The 20967-nt window shown below is 41.8% G+C and overlaps 1 protein-coding gene and 1 long non-coding RNA gene across 7 annotated transcripts in view; one reads left to right on the plus strand and one right to left on the minus strand.

The window, feature by feature from the left end:
* LOC128697266 (uncharacterized) overlaps positions 1-5573 on the minus strand; it is a 76508-nt gene extending 70935 nt beyond the window's left edge. Inside the window, exon 1 of the long non-coding RNA XR_011394571.1 lies at positions 5546-5573. This is a non-coding gene — a long non-coding RNA (uncharacterized lncRNA). The remainder of the gene's footprint in view (positions 1-5545) is intronic.
* A 10814-nt stretch (positions 5574-16387) lies between these two features.
* The window catches only part of LOC138855328 (organic cation transporter protein-like), a 238601-nt gene continuing 234021 nt past the window's right edge, over positions 16388-20967 (plus strand). The window contains exon 1 of one of the 6 annotated variants that reach the window (XM_070104205.1): positions 16388-16412. The gene's annotated coding sequence lies outside the window, so the exon portion shown is untranslated. Of the gene's footprint in view, positions 16467-20967 lie in introns of all 6 variants that reach the window. The other 5 variants (XM_070104207.1, XM_070104209.1, XM_070104210.1 and 2 more) reach the window with 5 other exon arrangements.

Genomic DNA, 20967 nt, shown 5'->3' on the forward strand with positions numbered 1-20967 from the left:
ATCACTGGTGGCAATTAGGGCAATATTGCCCTGTTTCCGCAGGCTGGCAACAACGTCGAAAATTATATTTATAGCATGTTGGGTTCCTCTGTGAGTTCGGAATCCAAACTGTTTCTCAGTGAAAAGTGATTGTATTCCATGTAATAGTTTAATCTCTTGGAAATTATTTTCTCTAGGACTTTTCCCGTGACCTCAAGTAATGAGACAGGTCTATAGTTATCTGGTTTATAGGTGTCTTTATTGGATTTAGCAATAAATATCATCTTTGCTATCTTAAGAGCTACTGGAAAGTGTCCTGAGGCCAAGATGGCATTAAAGATATTGACTAGAGACACCTCGCAGTTTCTGGGTAAGAACTTTAGATGCTTCGCTGTTATGCCTGATAGGCCATTCACTGTTATGCCTGATAGGCCATTCACTGTTATGCCTGATAGGCCATTCACTGTTATGCCTGATAGGCCATTCACTGTTATGCCTGATAGGCATTCTGCCGAGGGTGATTAGTCTTATAATAGGATGGTCTTCTTCAAGAGTAGGTATGTCAATTAGAGGTAGCGGGTGGAGATCAGCTTCGCTGTCTCTCTGGTCATTGACCCATTGATAATGGGTATTATTGAAATGTCTACTCGCATTGTGGGTGAGAATTTTTGCCCACATTTCACCCATCAGACTGGCTTGGTCTTGTGGGTCATCAAGTTTTATGTCGACTTCCTCGTCATCATCAGTGAAGGAATGTGTTAGATAAGGGGAAGCCTTATGTTTTGCCCCTAAAAGCTGGAGGAACTTGCTCCAGAACTTTGCAGGCTGACGTTTGTACTGGTTAGCTTCAAGAACAAGATATTTGTGGTGTGAGATCAGGGGAAGTAACTCTCTCCTCAATCTCTGCAATATATCCCGTGTGGGCTGACGTGTTAGGTAGTGCCTGCTACATTCTGTCTGATAATTCTTCACGCAGTCTCTAATTTCCGTATTTAGTTTATGTTGCTGGTAGAGCTTTGATGTAGTTTTTTGCCAAGTCTCATGAGTTGCCTTTATTATTCGTTCGTGTAAGGAGTTGATTGTTTCGTCAATTGCAGTTAAAGGCTGGTCGTCAAGCTAGATGGTATCGTCATGGCATAGGTAGCCCTTGAATGGTTCAAATCCTAGAGAGTTTAAGTTAAGTTTCGGAGGAGTGGTTATCCTAAACAGCGATGTGTGCAGAGTAATGATAACAGGGATGTGGTCGGAATCCACGTTGCCACCAGGAGAGACCCTGCAATGGTAGAGAGAGGGCACAATCACTGTTGGTCAAGACTATATCAGGTGTCCCCAAATGAGGGCCTACATATGACTGAATGAAAGGGCCCTGAAATGTTAGGCGTTGCACCATCATTATATTAAATAACTGCTAACCTTTTAAGTCATCCAGCGAATGTCCGGCTCCACAGCTGAAGAGGGCGGGGTGATTGGCGTTAAAATTACCTGCTAGGATTGTAGGTACATTCCTACTCAGTATCCCATGAAGGAGAATGGACTCTATATATGGTTGTCTAGGAGGAAAATTAACAGTTCCAACTATTAATTGACCATATTAGGTCGTCAGTTCTATTGCAAGAATGTTGTCTTCGTCAATATGTATGTTGTGAAAGGCATACCCCAATTTAACTAGGATGGCCACTCCTCTATGGAGCCCTCTCGATTTATCTACAGTAGAGTAACCAAGTAAGTTTATATGTTGGTCTGCCCTTGCAGCTGTCTAATTCAGGAGGATGATATCAGGGTTGTGATTGTGCAGTTCGACTTCGAGGAGGTAACGATTGTTAAAGAAATAAGAACATAAGAACATAGGAAAGAAAGAACACTGCAACAGGCCTTCTGGCCTATGCGAGGCAGGTCCAATTCTCCTACCGGCTAGTCAATGCCTTGACCTGACTAGCACAAGCTAGTCAGGTAAAACTCACACCCAATCACACCTACTCATGTATTTATCCAAACTATTTTTAAAACTACACAACGTCGTAGCTTCTATGATGGTACTCGGGAGTTTGTTCCACTCATCCACAACTCTATTACCAAACCAATGCTTTCCTATATCCTTCCTGAATCTGAATTTTTTTCAATTTAAAACCATTGCTGCGAGTCCTGTGTATGTTAGATATTTTTAGTGCGCTATTTAGATTACTTTTATTAATTCCCGTTTTCCATTTATACACCTCAATCATATGCCCCCTAATTCTAAGCCTTTCTAAAGAGTGCAGATTCAGGGCCTCAGTCCTCATAGGGAAGATTTCTGATACATGGGATCAACTTGGTCATCCTCCTCTGTACATTTTCCAGAGCATTTATATCCATTCTGTGATACTGTGACCAGAACTGCGCAACGTAATCTAAATGAGGCATAACCAAAGGTACATAGAGTTGAAGAAAGACCTGAGGACTTCTATTTTTTATACTTCTTGCTATGAAGCCATGGATTCTGTTAGTTTTATTGCGAACACTTATGCCCTGTTGTCTTGGTTTCATATTACTACTAACCAGAGCTCCTAAATCCTTTTTGCAGTCCGTAATATTATGATCTACATTATTTAGTTATATGTGGCATGGTTATTTTCCTGTCCAACATTTAGAACTTTGCATTTGTCTAAATTAAACTTCATCTGCCACTTCTCCGACTACTGCATCTGTGTATTCAAATCATCCAGGTCATCATTAGAATAAATTGGACGGCCTATTTTGGAGTCAACCATACCCCCGGCCGGGATTGAACCCACGGTCATAGAGTCTCAAAACTCCAGCCCGTCGCGTTAGCCACTAGACCAGCTAGCCACAATAATATTCATCCAACTAGGTATATTTCTACACCATAGGAAGGTTAGCACAGGCACCTCTGTGACAACAAATGCACGCTAGCTGGAGATTCGTCTGTAAAAACTTGCATTTGTGGTCACAGAGGTGCCTGTGCTAACTTTCCTATGGTGTAGAAATATACCTAGTTGGATGAATCTTGTTGTGGCTAGCTGGTCTAGTGGCTAGCGCGACGGGCTGGAGTTTTGAGACTCTATGACCGCGGGTTCAATCCCGGCCGGGGGTATGGTTTATTTGCAATCGTGTCATTACGATTTCTTAAGTCATTTTGGAGTCATTAGCAAATGTGCTAATGTCGCTATTTATTCCTTCATGTATGTCGTTAATGTAGATTGCGAACAGCAAGGGGCCCAACACTGACCCCTGTGGAACACCGCTTGTGACGTTCCCCCATTCTGATTTCTCCCCAGTTGTGCAAAATCTCTGCTGCCTATTTGTCAATCATACCTCTGCCCAGGAAAAAATTTCTCCTATTCCGTGTGCCTTAAGTTTTCTCAACAGCCTCTGATGTGGAACTGTATCGAAAGCCTAACCTGGAGTTTTATAACTCTCTTGCCATGAGTTCGAACCCCACCTAAAGCGTGTTTTTTTTTTATTCATAAAATGTTTAGAAAGACATTTAAGTGCAAATCAGAATATATATTTAGAGAAACGTATCTTCCTGAGTGTTGTTGTCAGTCAAAATACAAAGACAGAGTAGAATGGTGTTTATATAGTGGCGGAAGTCAAATAAACTCCAACAAGACGGAAGTACAAGTGGTATTAGAAATTTTAATAGACTGGTTTAGTTTGAGAAGGACCTGCCAACATGGGTTAGTAGGCTCGCTGGAGTGCTCCTCTATACATTGCACTAAGTGGGCATCATTCTAGATAGCCGTATCTAGAATGGAAATTATCGTGATGGTCAAGTTCTTGGATATTGTAAATCAGCAAGAATTATTTGAAAATGCTTTTCTTACAGCACTTAAGGCAGCTTCCATAATACACTTTTGATTGTGAAAATTTTCTTTTCTAATGGCTAAGTTTAGCTCAGTCTTCTTTATGACGTGTTCAACATCGTCTCTGAGTTCGGCACAAACTGGTTTTCTGTTATTACTGCTGCAGGAGTCTTTATATTCATAAATTCTAATCTTAAAATATCTTCCCGTGTCCTCTATATTTTTTTGCCACACTCCCATTAGTGTGTAATATACTCACCTGTGCTAGTGATAAAAGTCACTTTTGCATTTCAAGAACTTGGCTCAAAAACCAAAAAAGTTACTCTACCACCTTCACAGAAGTAAACATAATATATTGTTAAGATATGTCAAGAAATATGTAGAAGAAAGATGATCTCCAGTGATGAGGACTCAAGAACTCGAGGAAACTTGGAACGATAACGAGTGTAAAACTACCCATGTCTAACACAGATTGTACTATATTCTTCTAAGTTTGTTATAATCAGAATCCAGATGGAGACTCCAGCCTCCAACTGGTCTACCATCAACTGGTCTACCATCAACTGGTCTACCATCAACTGGTCTACCATCAACTGGTCTACCATCAACTGGTCTACCATCAACTGGTCTACCATCAACTGGTCTACCATCAACTGGTCTACCATCAACTGGTCTACCATCAACTTGTCTACCATCAACTGGTCTACCATCAACTGGTCTACCATCAACTGGTGTACCATCAACTGGTCTACCATCAACTGGTCTACCATCAGCTGGTCTACCATCAACTGGTCTACCATCAACTGGTCTACCATCAACTGGTCTACCATCAACTGGTCTACCATCAACTGGTCTACCATCAACTGGTCTACCATCAACTGGTCTACCATCAACTGGTCTACCATCAACTGGTCTGCCATCAACTGGTCTACCATCAACTGGTTTACCATCAACTGGTCTACCATCAACTGGTCTACCATCAACTGGTCTACCATCATGTGTGTCTCATCTACCTTGATACCTTTCCTCCATCGCATTTACATCTTGACGGAACCTCTCCCTTTCTTCCTCACTCACCTCATAGATCTGTCTAGGTGGCTATGTAGAAAGTGTACCTTTAGGGGAGGTGAGGGGGGGGGGGGGGGCGGGAGTTAAGTACAGGAAAAAAATAGAAAAAATGGAAAAAAAAATTTCTTTCAGAAAAGTATTGCATAATTCTAGTTACATGTAGATGCAATCAGGTTTTTTCTATCGTATTTCAAAATGTATTTGAGGTCAAATATTGTAACTACTGTTTTCAACGATGAAGTAGGACACTTATTAGTTTTTACTAAATATTTTCTGCATGTAATTACTTACATATAATTGTTCTTTACAACTCATATCTTACATTTTGTAATTTATATTTTCTTTAAAATTATAATTCTGGGAAGGAATAAATCAATTGGGATTTTTTGCTTTCCAGAAGTGTGTGCTCTCAGCTCTGATATGAGGAATATGGGAGTTCCAGTTGCTTGAATCAAAAACTTTTCACCATTATTAAGGTAACGTCATATGTTTTCCCAACACTAAACAACAGGCAGCCTCAGTGCATGATAACACATAATCACAGTTAATATGGTGTTTTTTCTTACACACACAAGCATAAAGGAACATGAAATAATTTCAGGTCAAGCTCTTAATGCACAGTTCGTCACCAATCATTATTGTTATTAATATTATGTTGACAGTTCAATAAACTAATATGCACCAACAAGACTAACAGCCAGAACAGCCTTAACACACTCAGAGACAACCACTGACTGACAACAGGAGCAAGGCAAGAAATCACCTCTGTGATGCCAGTACCAGGTGACCTCTTCATCTTAAACCCCGTCAGCTTAAGAATCCAACAAGGATATCTTGTTTTCAACGGGCGAATCCTGATTAGTAGATCACAAGTCGGTGATTTTGGACTAGCTCATGAAAAGGACTACTGGAAAAATATTTAACAGAGTGATATGGGTTCATATGCAAGTATGTCAGCATGTCATATGCAGGTATGTCAGTATCCAGGTCCGCCTGCATATCTTGCTGGCTTGCTGCCAGAAGGGTGTGCCCCAGATTGATAATTTCAGACAATGCAACGAACTTTGTTGCTGGTGCTGCTTACATAAGCATGATCTTTGATCAATCAGAGGTACAACATGCTAAATCAACACAGTTGTTATTGGAGACACATTCCTCCTAAGACTCCGTGGCAAGGTGGATTTTATGAATGATAGGCATCGTAAAACATTGTTTAAGGAAGACTCTTCATCGTCAGCGAATCAACTTAGAAGAATTTCGCGTAGTCAAAACTGAAATAGAAAATAAAGTCAACAAAAGACCTCTAATTTGTTACCGATGATATGGGCAATTTAGAAGTGTTAAGGCCATCTCATTTACTCCATGGCAGAAGGCTCGAACCTGTTTCTCCCATGAATGATAAAGAAATCGTAGAGGATCCTACTTATTTCTAACCTGAGTAACTCGGACGTAAATTAAAACACCTTAATAAAGTGATTGAACGTTGGGAGAAAATTTGACGAGAAGACTATCTCACCTCACTTCTATGGAGCTGATGCTCCTGAAAATCATGTCCTTAGGACCTGGTAACATAATGATTATTGATAATGATGGTCCAGGGTCTCAATGGCCTGTTGAAAAAATAGTGACCATACATCCTGATGCAAATGGAATCATCAGGACAGGTGATGTTTTGAGCAAAGGTGTAGTGAATAAGTGGACAATAGATAAACCAGTGCCGTTAGAATTACACAGTGTTGAAAACAAACTTAGTGATTCTCCAGAAACCACACAAATTAAAGCTACTGAGAAAAGACAATCAGCTGACGTGGAGAGTGAGAAAATCAATTTAATGTTAAAAGATGAATAGTTCACCTGTGGCGAACTTTCGTCCACCCCCCCCCCCTGTGTTGAGAATATTTACCAGAAAGGGGGTACCTCTCGGCCCACTCAGCCCCCCTTCAGCCCCTTGAGGAACTCAGCCCTCCTGGAAGAAGGGTTGATAGCCTCTCTTGCTTCCAAATAAGCACCTTAATTGGATCCGAGTGCAGTACCAGCATGTTCCAGAGCACAGTCACGCCAACTTCTTGCAGATCAGTGTTCGTTGCAATATAAGTGACAGTGAAAAGAGAGTTATGACTCTCTTTCCCTTAGCAGGAAAATTAAAGAAAAACCCTGCACCACTTTACCTATAACTTAGGACTATGATGAACTGTCTTCTAAAGCCAGATAACAAGAAATTTACAACTTGTACTGAACACTGTGATGATGATAATCAAGTAGACATATCGCGCTGAGCTCAGCATTTCAGGGCTTGAACGAGGGTAGCGCGCAGTACGCAGCTAAGATTGCTTCACGAAATGGACGGGAAAACGCGCATCACACGTGGATCGCCCTCTTACCTGGAAACAGGCAAATTAACAAGTGATTAGTGCATTTTTGACTCTTGTTCATTTGACAGTCTCAGAAATTCGCGGTAGAACTAATGACCCAGTAAAGTGTAACCGCTCTTCCTGTTGTGAAAATACCATGAAACAAATTTTAAAACTGAACAGAGTAGTGTAACCGTGCGAGCGTTTCCAGGACATTCGCGTCTGAGTGCAGGACAGTGCAACATACACCGAGACACTCCAGCTCCCATCAAGACACCTATACCGGGGTCACATTTTCCCTACCACAAGCTAGGGAAAGTTTTGGGTCAGATACAAATACCCAAGTAAGTCTAGACATACTCAGTCCTAGTTTGGCTGGCTGCTACTGATAGATAGGGGCGCGTCTTGCTTGGAATTACCAATAGACTCCGTGATAGGAGGACCTTTGAGGCCGAAATATATACTCCTTTGAGGCAACTACATAATTATCACTTATTTTTTATCTAGCTATGGTGTGGTGATACCAAGATTCATAGCGACGGAGCAGTTTTGTTGAAGCTGCAAAACGGCTGAATCAACACTGAAGCTAAGTATATTTCATTTATGTCTTTAAATAGACTTAGCTGGTAATATTCCCCATAGGAGGGATGGATTAATGGGAGTGGAAAAGGAGGGAGGGATTTGGGGGGGTGAGTTGGGAGGGAGGGATAAGAGGAGTGGGTAGGGAGGGATTGATTAGAGGGACTTGGAAGGGATTGGTGGATTAGGTGTAGTGGGTAGGGAGGAAGGGAGTGAGCAGGGAGGGATGGATTAGATGGAATGGTTGCGGAATGATGGTTTGGAGGGAGTGAGATTGATTGGAGTGAGAGGGGAGTGGGTAGATGTGTGGTTGTATGAGAGAAGGTGGAGGGAGGTGTAGTGAGAGGGGAGTGGGTAGATGTGTGGTTGTATGAGAGAGGGTGGAGGGAGGTGTAGTGAGAGGGGAGTGGGTAGATGTGTGGTTGTATGAGAGAGGCTGGAGGGAGATATAGTAAGGGGGAGTGGGTAGATGTGTGGTTGTATGAGAGAGGCTGGAGGGAAGTGTAGTGAGAGGGGAGTGGGTAGATGTGTGGTTGTATGAGAGAGGGTGGAGGGAGGTGTAGTGAGAGGGGAGTGGGTAGATGTGTGGTTGTATGAGAGAGGCTGGAGGGAGATATAATGAGGGGGGAGTGGGTAAATGTGTGGTTGTATGAGAGAGGGTGGAGGGAGGTGTAGTGAGAGGGGAGTGGGTAGATGTGTGGTTGTATGAGAGAGGGTGGAGGGAGGTGTAGTGAGAGGGGAGTGGGTAGATGTGTGGTTGTATGAGAGAGGGTGGAGGGAGGTGTAGTGAGAGGGGAGTGGGTAGATGTGTGGTTGTATGAGAGAGGCTGGAGGGAGATATAATGAGGGGGGAGTGGGTAAATGTGTGGTTGTATGAGAGAGGGTGGAGGGAGGTGTAGTGAGAGGGGAGTGGGTAGATGTGTGGTTGTATGAGAGAGGGTGGAGGGAGGTGTAGTGAGAGGGGAGTGGGTAGATGTGTGGTTGTATGAGAGAGGGTGGAGGGAGGTGTAGTGAGAGGGGAGTGGGTAGATGTGTGGTTGTATGAGAGAGGGTGGAGGGAGGTGTAGTAAGAGGGGAGTGGGTAGATGTGTGGTTGTATTAGAGAGGCTGGAGGGAGGTGTAGTGAGAGTTTGTGCTATGGTCAGTGTTTATTTTATAGCTGGTATCAAGGGTTCCATTGTGTGTACTTGAGTGTGTGTGTGTGTGTGTACTCACCTAGTTGTGGTTGCAGGGGTAAAGTCACAGCTCCTGGCTCCACCTCTTCACTAGCCACTACTAGGTCACTCTTCCTGCTCCATGAGCTTTATCATACCTCTTCTTAAAGCTATGTATGGATCCTGCCTCCATTACATCACTACCCAGACTATTCCACTTCCTCACAACTCTGTGACCGAAGAAATACTTCCCAACATCCCTGTGATTCATCTGAGTCTTCAACTTCATCTGAGTCTTCAACTTCCTTGTTGTTGTGTCCCATCTCTTGAACATCCTGTCTCTGTCCACTTTCTCGATTCCTCTCAGTATTCTATATATCGTTATCATATCCCCTTTACCTCTCCTGTCCTCCAGTGTCATCAGGTCGATTTTCCTTAACCTCTCCTTGTAGGACATACACATTAGCTCAGGGACTAGTCTTGTTGCAAATCTTTGCACATTCTCTAGTTTTGTTACGTGCTTGGCTAGGTGTGGGTTCCAAACTGGTGCTGCATACTTCAATATAGGTCTAACATACACTGTGTACAGCGTCATCAACGATTCCTTATTAAGATGTTAGAATGCTGTTCTTAGGTTTGCTAGGCACCCATATGCTATGGTAGTTATTTGGTTGATGTGGGCTTCAGATGTGCCCAGTGTTATACTCATCTCAAGATCATTTTCCTAGAGTGAGGTTTGTAGTCTCTGTCCCCCTAGACTGTATTCTCTCTGCGGTCTTCTTTACCCTTCCCCAGTCTTCATGACTTTGCACTTGGTGGGGTTAAACTCCAGGACCCACTTGCTGGACTAAGCCTGCTGTGGAGAAATTTTCTCCAGGAGGGGGGTATCAGCCCCTTTCAGCCCCTTTCAGCCCCTTTCAGCCCTGAGGGGCCCAGCCCTCTCAGAAGGGGCAAGCGTCTTGTTTACTGCTACAGGGAGTAATTGATCCCAGATGCAGTACCAGTATGCAACGTGTGGTCAAGCGACCGCCGCTCCATGCAAGACTCAAGTGTTGCAAAGTGTATTTTAATAAGAGACAGTCCATTTCTTACCTTAGCAGAACAATTAAGGAAAATCCTGCTCCCACTTTATTACTATGGTAAAGATAGTGTACATTGTTGTCTATGCTTAAGACAGCAAGAATCAAGCATTCTGCTTTGCTTCATGGAGGAAGTGGCAAGGAAGCAAAAAGTACTAGGTCAGCTTTTCCTTTATGCTGGGGGCAGTAACGGCGTGGGGTGCTGTGATGTCTTCAGATTACTTTTGACCCTACTGGGAGTCACACTGACGTTAGGATAACCAACAAAGAACACTGATGTGCGTTAGTGTGAACAAAGTGTCTCACAAAACATGATAAACACTTGCAGAGAAGTGTGATCAACTTCTTAGTGATATTGTGTGAACAATTATTGATGAACAGTGTAACAACGAGTGTTGCGATCCAACAGAGTGTAGTGCAACATTCTTCAAAGAACACTATTCTTCAATCAACTCAACGGATATCCGGGTGTAATTACGGGTGAGATACATATATCCAGGTAAGTGTTCTAACTCGTGATGTACTACTATTGACTGCGCAGTTAAGTATAAAGTCATGAGTTAGTCACTTATCATAAACCCCGGTGATATGTGGACCTTTGAGTCCACACACATAAGTTTGTCAGCAATCAGTAAATGAAATATGCTGACATAACACCCCCTAGGGGTAATTTATTGTTTACATAAAATGATCTATTCCAGCCCGTTGAGAGATGATCATGACAACAATTCAAGACTTCGTCTGCAGGGGCGGCTGTGTTTGCTGTCTTTTATCAGCTAAGTGTTTCCTATATTTAAAATTATAAATTATATCTTAGTTGGTAATCCCATTTCTCAACATTTTGGTCGTTCTCGAACCGGATAAAGGCCACACTGTGGTCCAAATATGTTGTACTACAGTGTACAAATAACCTATGAGCCAAGGTCCTTTGAAAAAAGCTGTAAAAGTAGTGTTTTACAATATAAATCAGTATAAATGAGTCTCTCCAGACTCAATCACAAAGAATGGGCAGCCAAAAGAAAACGGGCGCTCACCCAGCGTTCACCCAAAGAAAACAGGAGCTGGGTGACTCACCCAACAAGAAAACGGGGGATGGTACCCGGCATCCACTGCTCCAAGCTCGAGAAGCGCTGACGACAACAACAACCCAACTGATGTTCGGTTTGTCTGAGTGTATATACACATAGTGTTTATTATGTTTATAGACAGAGATTAAGAGACAAGATTGTGTTAAAGTTTGTTTCTTATAGATATACCTGTTATATTAAAGGAACTTATATATAATGTGTAAGCTTTCAAATACATATTAACAGTGACATTTATATATGTGTAAGTAACATTCACATGTGATTTACAGTTATACAATGACATTTATAGTGTATAGTGAATGAAGTGTATAACGTTATTTACGATTAATCATCGTGGTCAGGCTGACATAGCAAACTCAAGCCATAAACACCAGCCACATGTACTGTGTACCCTTCATGGTCATTGACCCTGAGGTTAAGCTTAGTGGGTCAGTAGTGTCTGACTCGATTATTGCTGACTTAAGCATAACAAAAATTTAACTGTTTATACCAGGAGTTTACCTGGAGAGAGTTCCGGGGGTCAACGCCCCCGCGGCCCGGCCTGTGACCAGGCCTCCTGGTGGATCAGAGCCTGATACAGTGTTACTGATACAGTGGCATACAGTGTTTTTTAAACACTCTAAGTGTGGTGCTAGAATTTTCAGTATACCATTAAAATGGCTTGTTTGAAAACTCAGTTTCAGTCTTTACAGACTAAGTTTACACAATTAGAAAATCTAATTTCAGTCTGTCTAGGATTAACTCAAGATACAAACATAGATTTTTATGATCTTGAGGTCAAATTTGAATTACTTACACAACGTCTGGAAATAATTAATTCAGACTATACACATTATGAAAATAAATTTCTTGAATCAGACCCATCTGAGGATGAAATTAAAAATGTTTTGGATACTTTTAGTAATCAACAATTAAGGTGGACAGGAGTACAGGCTATCTGCCGTAAAACTCTCTCACAGAGACCTACTGTAACTAGTGGTCAAACACCTGTTACACCTGTAACAACAACAAGTGCACCATTACCAAGCTTACCTACATTGTCATTACCTATTTTCCAAGGTCATAATTATGAAGAATTCATTAGTGGTCTTCAGTCCATAGTAAATTCACGAACTGACATAGATGAGATTGCTAACTTCAATTACCTTAAATGTCTTGTGAAGGGAGAACCCTATGAACTGATTAAGTCATTTCCGGTGGTTAAAGGTAATTATCAAATAGCCTTACGTGTCTTAGCAGACAATTACTTTGATGCTGACAAGGCCACAGTTAGACATGCAGTCTTAATATCAAGCTTGAAGCCACCCAAACATTGTTTTTCAGACTTACAGGCATTTAGAATCACATTAGACAATAGTCTCAAATCTCTAGGTGCTAAATATGACCTAAGGCAATGTGATTGGTTTATCAGTGGTATTGTACAAGATAAGTTGTCACCACAAACTATTGAACGATTAAATATTATGTTCAATAAACGCTATTTCACTTGTGAGGAAATTAGCAATGGTTTACAAACAATAGTTTCATGCATGCAAGCAACGAGACAAGATGAAAAATCTACAAATCTGGTGGATAATAAACCTTCAACTCAGTATATCAAGAGTATGCCTACTCCCACTAAACCACATAATGGGAAATCCCATATAGGCATTTATCAAGTTGTGAATACAACAGACAGTAAACAGACTGTCATACATAAACTTACTCCAAAATGTGTACTTTGTGATGGAACACATTGGGCACAGAATTGCAGTCAATACACATCAATGGAGGCACGTAAACAACGTGTTCATCAGCTGAAAAGGTGCATCAAGTGTTTAGGTGAACACAAGGGAGGAAAATGCTCACTGAAGAAGTGTTTTAATTGCAAGGGTATGCATCATACAGCATTATGCCCAAATACTTTTGCTGAACAGCAGACTTCCACAGAATCAGGTAGTCAACAAGCAACAGCATTAAATGTAAGAGATAAGTTTAAAGCAACTGCTCTCCCGATAGATCGAGTAGAGTTATCTAATAAATTACACAAAACCAATGTGCTAACACTATTTGATCAAGGCTCACAAAGGTCCTTCATAAGAAGAACAGTGTTGCAGAAACTGAATAAACAACCCTATGCCAAAGTACAGTTAGATATAGCTGGTTTTTTCCACAATTCTGGTAAACAGACATATGACCTAGCCAGAATCACTGTTGGTCTAGGAAACAGGAAAAAGACAGTAGAAGCTGTGGTAGTAGATGATTTGCCTAAGTCTGTGCAGATCCAGGGATTAAAAGAAACAGTTGCAGCACTGAAAGCAGCTAAGGTCAAGTTAGCCTGTCCTAACATACATAACAGACGGACACTATTAGTCCAATTGATTTAATCATTGAAAGTGATTATTATCACTGTTTTGTGCAAAATATAGTAAGTAAACATGATGTTCACTTGCCGAAAACAGCAGGAGGCCACATGATATGTGGTCCCATTCCCTATCAAAGTGGGAAAGAAACTGATATTGATTCAGTGGAAAATGTACTAGTTACGAGAATAACCGCTGATCATGTACCACAGCAAAAAATTATCATTACTGGAAGAAATGAATGAACCAGAATATCCGGGCGTAATTACGGGTCAGATACATATACCCAGGTAAGTGTTCTAACTCGTTATGTACTACTATTGACTGTGCAGTTAAGTATAAAGTCGTGAGTTAGTCACTTATCAAAAACCCTGGTGATATGCGGACATTTGAGTCCACACACGTAAGTTTGTCAGCAGTCAGTGAATGGAATATGCTGACATAACACCCCCTAGGGGTAATTTATTGTTTACATAATATGATCTATTCCAGCCCGTTGAGAGATGATCATGACAACAATTCAAGACCTTGTCTGCAGGGGCGGCTGTGTAGACGATTTGCTGTCTTTTATCAGCTAAGTGTTCCCTATATTTAAAATTATAAATTATATCTTTGTTGGTAATCCCATTTCTCAACACCTGCAGCCTGTCCTGATCCCTTTGTAGTTCTGCCTGCTCGTCGTCCGATTGGATTATTCACATCATCTGCAAAAAGGGACAGTTCAGAGTCTATTCCTTCTGTCATTTTTTTTTTATCACACTGGCCGATTCCCACCAAGGCAGGGTGGCCCGAAAAAGAAAAACTTTCACCATCATTCACTCCATGGTGAAAGTTTTTCTTTTTCAGGCCACCCTGCCTTGGTGGGAATCGGCCAGTGTGATAAAAAAAAAAAAAAAAAAAAAAAAAACAGAAGCAGTATAGGTCCTAGGACTGACTCCTGAGTAACCCCGTTCATCACAGTCGCCCACTCTGACACCTTGCCACAGACCATGACTCGCTGCTGTCTTCCTGACAGGTATTCCCTGATCCATTGCAGTGCCTTCCTTGTTATCCCTGCCTGGACCTCCAGCTTTTGCACTAATCTCTGGTGTGGAACTGTGTCAAACGCCATCTTACAGTCCAATAAAATGCAATCTACCCACTCCTCTCTCTCTTGTCTTACTGCTGTCACCCTGTCACAGAGCTCCAGTAGGTATGTGACACAGGATTTCCCGTCCCTGAAACCCTGCTGGCTGTTGTTGATATGCTCATTCCTTTCTAGGTGCTGCATCAATCTTCTCCTGATAATCTTGTCCATGGCTTTGAATACTATATATGTCAGACACTGGTCTGTAGCTTAATACAACATGTCTGACTCCTTTTTAAAAACTGGGATACGTTTGCCATCTTCCATTCCTCATGTAATCGCCCTGTTTCAATAGATGTGTTGAGGATTGTTGTCAGTGTTACACATAGGGCCTCTGCTCCCTCTCTGAGGACCCATGGAGAGATGTTATCCGGCCTCATCGCCTTTGAGGTATCTAGCTCGGTCAGCAGCCTCTTCACTTCTTCCTCGGTTGTATGGATTGTGTCCAACACTTGGTGGTGCACCCCACCTCTCTGTCTTTCTTTAGTCCCTTCTGTTTCCTCTGTGAACACTTCTTTGAACCTCATATTCCTCACATACTTCACAGTTGTTTCTTGTGATCTCTCCTTCCTCCCTTCCTTAGCCTGATTACCTGGTCCTTGACTCTTGTTTTCCTCCTGATGTGGCTGTACAACAGCTTCAGTTCAGAATTGGCTTTCGCTGCTATGTCATTTTCATACTGTCGTCGGGCCTCCCTTCTTACCTGTGCATAATAATTTATGGTTCTATGTCTGCTCTCCTTATTCTCCAGGGTCCTTTGCCTTCTATACTTCTTCCATTCCCTAGCACACTTAGTTTAGGCCTCCCTGCACTTTTGGATGAACCAAGGGCTCATCCTGGCTTTTTCATTATTCATGTTACCCTTGGGTACAAACCTCTCCTCAGTTTCCTTGCATATTGTTGTCACATATTCCAACATCTCATTTACCGACTTCCCTGCCAGTTCTCTGTTCCACTGAACCCCGTTCAGGAAATTCTTCATTCCTGCATAGTTCCCTTTCATGTAGTTTGGCTTCTGTGAGAGCTATGATGTCCGGTGATGCCTCTTTAAATCTTTCATGCTACTCCTCATACTTATTTGTTATTCCAGCAGCATTGGTGTACCATACCTTCAGTTTCTTTCCAACACTGTGTTTTGGGGGATCTTTGAGGGTCGGGGGGCCTGGCAGTGTACTGTGGGATTCTATAGCTGAGTGTTGGGTGGGAGCTGTGAGTGTGGATTGAGGGAGGGACTGACCACCTCAAAACTTCAAGGGTGATGGACCGATTACATCTTCAAGTTTCTTCTGCTTCTGTCAACTTTTCTGTACTCGACTGAAGAAGCCTACTGTGTAGGCGAAACGTTTCGAAATAAAGATACCTAACTGTTGCACATGTGTCTTACCTAAAAACCTGTCGGTATTTTATACCATTTTAATTTTCAGGGCATGATTACTGACTGAGGAGGAGACGGTGGATGCCATGATTCTGCAGATTCTCAGAGCGGACAGAGCCCAGTCCCCAGCTCAGGAAACATCTGAGATGGATTAACATCAGTACCAAATCACAGAGGCTTTATGAGACGCACTAGATGAACTGTCCAGAACAGTGCTTGAGCAGCATTTGCAACAACAATGACGAATCAATTCTCCTTCGGGAGCCAGACACGGGTCATCTGAAGATAAGAAAGCGAAACGTTGCCACAATAAAATGTCACCTTAGTTGCATTTGTGTCCTTTTACTTAACATATTGTCTGTAATTCTACCAATATTATTTACATCATACCTGATGCATCGGCCCGGACTGTGAGTCACCTTGTAACTGCTTCTGTTGTCAGTCAGTGGGTGTCTCTCAGTGTGTAAAGTTTGTCTCTCTGGCTGCTAGTGGTTGCTGCTGCTTACTAGTTTACTAAACTGTGTACTTAATATTAACAACAACAGTCATTACTTACGAACTCTACATAAAGTGTTTCAACTGAAACTACTTTAGGGTTCCCTTACACTTCTTGGTGAAGCAAAAAACACCAGTTTATCTGTGATTATGTTTTGTTATACGTTGATGAAGCCTATTGTTCACAGTTGAGAAAACATATTATGACGCTACCCCCACCTTTAAGGAGGTGCCTTAATAATGGTGAAAAGTTCTGGGTTCAAGTAATTGGAAATAAGGTATTCCTACCATCAAACCTGAGAGCAAACGTTCCCAGCCACTCTTCATCCTCAACGGATTTATTGCTTCCCATGAATACAATAAGGAAATAAGAGATAAGTGTTGTAAAGAGTAGTTTCATCTAAACCAGCAATGGAAGAAATATTAAGTGAAAATAATATTTTATATGAAAATAGTATTGACAGGTGATAAATTAGACACATGTGTAACTCGGGTATCTTTATTGAGGAAACGTTTCGCCACACGGTGGCTTCATCAGTCCATACAAAGGATAAACTTGAAGAACAGGAGGAGAATGAGGTAATCAGTCCCTCAACCTTGAGTCGATGTGGTCAGTCCATCAATCTTGAATAGAATACTGTATATGAGCGGAGAAGCAGCTAATAAACCGTATGGCAGGAGAGGTGCAGCAGTCGTAGGTGGTGTCACATTAGTCCAATGTGGAAGTAGGTCGTGCCCAAGGGTTAGGCAAGCAAAGAAATCCCAAGTATTAAGTACTGGGCACGACCTACTTCCACATTGGACTAATGTGACACCATCTACGACTGCTGCACCTCTCCTGCCATACGGTTTATTAGCTGCTTCTCCGCTCATATACAGTATTCTATTCAAGATTAATGGACTGACCAAATCGACTCAAGGTTGAGGAATTGATTACATCATTCTCCTCCTGTTCTTCAAGTTTATCCTTTGTATGGACTGATGAAGCCACTGTGGCGCGAAACGTTTTCTCAATAAAGATTCCCAAGAGTTGCACATGTGTCTAATTTAACAATGTGTCGGTTCTTTGAACCATTCATCTACAGTATTGACAGGTGTTGTCGTAGATTGGGGAACCATATAAAATATTGTGACAGGTTTTGGAATGGGAAGATTGAACAGCTTATCGCTGAACAGGTGGGGCAACCCGTGGTAAAACTAACAGTCCAGTGAACATTAAAATGTTGTGTACGAATGGTATATAATACCGACAAGATGAGAGTAAGACACATGTGCAACATCTGGGTATCTTTATTGTAGACGTTTCGCCATCCAGTGGCTTTATCAATACAAATTCTAGGACATAACTTGAAGACAGTAGAACTATGTACAGAAGATGAGGTAATCAGTCCCTCAACCTAGGAGTAGGTGCGAACAGCACCATAGTCGTGGAGATTCTGAATCTCCACGACTATGGTGCTGTTCGCACCTACTCCTAGGTTGAGGGACTGATTACCTCATCTTCTGTACATAGTTCTACTGTCTTCAAGTTATGTCCTAGAATTTGTATTGATAAAGCCACTGGATGGCGAAACGTCTACAATAAAGATACCCAGATGTTGCACATGTGTCTTACTCTCAACATTAAAATGGTATAAAATACCGACAGGTTGTTAGGTCCAGTGTGTTAACCACTCGGCCACAGTGTTTACTCATTTACCAAGGTTCAGTCCCCGCCTGTGTTAACGACTCGGCTAGAGTATTTAACTCATTACCAAGGTTCAGTCCCCACCTGTGTTAACCACTCGGCCAGAGTATTCAACTAACTTAAGAACATAAGAAAAGAGGATCACTGCAGCAGGCCTGTTGGCCCATACTAGACAGGTCCTTTACAGTCCATCCCACTAACAAAACATTTGCCCAACCCAATTTTCAAAGCTACCCAAGAAATAACCTCTGATAACTCTATCCACTCATTTGCAAGTCCCACTCAAATCCAACCCCTCTCACTCATATATTTATCCAACCTAAATTTGAAACTACCCAAAGTCCTAGCCTCAATAACAGAACTAGGTAGACTATTCCACTCATCAACTACCCTATTTCAAACCAATACTTTCCTATGTCCTTTCTAAATCTAAACTTGTCTAATTTAAATCCATTACTGCGGGTTCTCTCTTGGAGAAACATCCTCAAGACCTTATTAATATCTCCTTTATTGTAGATGAATGGTTCACAGAACCTACACGTTGATAAATTAGACACATGTGCAACTCTTGGGTATCTTTATTAAGGAAACGTTTCGCCACACAGTGGCTTCATCAGTCCATACACAGGAGAAACTTGAAGAACAGGAGGAGAATGGGGTAATCAGTCCCTCAACCTTGAGTCGATGTGGTCAGTCCACCAATCTTGAATATAATACGGCATATGAGCGGAGAAGCAGCTTATAAACCATAGGCAGGAGAGGTGCAGCTGTTGTAGGTGGTGTCACATTTGCCCAATGTGGAAGTAGGTCGTGCCCAAGGGTTAGGCAAGCGAAGAATTCCCAAGTATTAAGATCCCAAGAAGTTGCAGTGTCTGACAGGATTAATATCTCATTTATAAATACCCCTCTTCCGCTATACACTTCGATCATGTCTCCCCTCATTCTTCGTCTTCAGTCTTTCTTCATAAGGAAGATTTCTAATGCTATGTATTAATTTAGTCATCCTACGCTGAATGTTTTCTAACGAATTTATGTCCATTCTGTAATATGGAGATCAGAACTGAGCTGCATAATCTAGGTGAGGCCTTACTAATGATGTATAAAGCTTTGTAGATGAATGGTTCAGAGAACCGACATGTTGATAAATTAGACACATATGCAACTCTTGGGTATCTTTATTGAGGAAACGTTTCGCCACACAGTGGCTTCATCAGTCCATACATAGGAGAAACTTGAAGAACAGGAGGAGAATGAGGTAATCAGTCCCTCAACCTTGAGGGACTGATTACCTCATTCTCCTCCTGTTCTTCAAGTTTCTCCTATGTATGGACTGATGAAGCCACTGTGTGGCGAAACGTTTCCTCAATAAAGATACCCAAGAGTTGCACATGTGTCTAATTTATCAACATGTCGGTTCTCTGAACCATTCATCTACAAACCTGTCAGACACTGCAACTTCTTGGGATTTTAATACTTAGGAATTCTTCGCTTGCCTAATTCTTGGGCACAACCTACTTCCACATTGAACAAATGTGACACCACCTATGACTGCTACACCTCTCCTGCCATACGGTTTATAAGCTGCTTCTCCGCTCATCTGCCGTATTCTACTCAAGATTGATTGACTGAACACATCGACTCAAGGTTGAGGGACTGATTACCTCATTCTCCTCCTGTTCTTCAAGTTTCTCCTATGTATGGACTGATGAAGCCACTGTGTGGCGAAACGTTTCCTCAATAAAGATACCCAAGAGTTGCACATGTGTCTAATTTATCAACATGTATAAAGCTGCAATATAACCTATGGACTTATGTTCCTTACACTTCTTGATATAAATCCCAATAATCTATTTGCCTTATTACATATGCTTAGGCATTGCTGTCTTGGTTTAAGGTTGCTGCTCACCATAACCCCCAAGTCCTTTTCGCAATCTATATGGCTAAGGGTAGTTGATGAGTTGAGGGTAGTTGATGAGTGGAACAGTCTACCTAGTTGGGTTATTGAGGCTTGGACTTTGGGTAGTTTCAAATTTAGGTTGGATAAGTACATGAGTAGGAGGGGTTGGATTTGAGTGGGACTTGCACATCGGAGCTTGTTTCTTGGGTGGCATTGAAAGTTGGGTTGGTCAAATGTTTGTTAGTGGGATGAATTGTAAAGGACCTGCCTAGTATGGGCCAACAGGCCTGCTGCAGTGTTCCTCCTTTCTTATGTTCTTATGTTCTTATTTAACTTATAAGTGCTAGGGTTATGGACACTCCCGAGCTTCAGAACCTTGCATTTATCTACATTGAACTGCATCTGCCACTTTTCTGACCAAGAATAGAGATTGTCTAAATCCTCCTGAAGTTCCCTAACATCCACGTTTGAATCAATTATCCTACCTATCTTTGTGTCATCGGCGAATTTGCTCATATCACTAGTAATACCCTCATCAAGGTCCTTGATATATATTATAAACGACTGATCCCTGTAGTACGCCACTTGTTACAGATCCCCACTCGGATTTAACCCCATTTAAGCATACTCTCTGCTTCCTATTAGTGAGCCATGACTCGATGCATGACAGCACTTTTTCCCTAATGCCATGAGCTGCCACTTTTTTTAACAGTCTCTGGTGCGGTAATCTATCAAAAGCCTTACTAAAATCTAAATAAACAATATCGAATTCTTTACCATGATCAACGGCCTCAAAAGCTTTACTGAAGAAGGTTAATAAATTAGTTAGGCAGGAACGGCCCCTCGTGAATCAATGCTGAGTATCATTAAGCAAGCTGTGCTTACCGTTATGGCTTCTTAATTATCAGGTATAATTGACTCTAGCAATTTGCTTACAATTGAGG

The sequence above is a fragment of the Cherax quadricarinatus genome, chromosome 89, assembly GCF_038502225.1.
Source record: "Cherax quadricarinatus isolate ZL_2023a chromosome 89, ASM3850222v1, whole genome shotgun sequence".
NCBI classification, from domain to species: Eukaryota; Metazoa; Arthropoda; class Malacostraca; order Decapoda; family Parastacidae; genus Cherax; species Cherax quadricarinatus.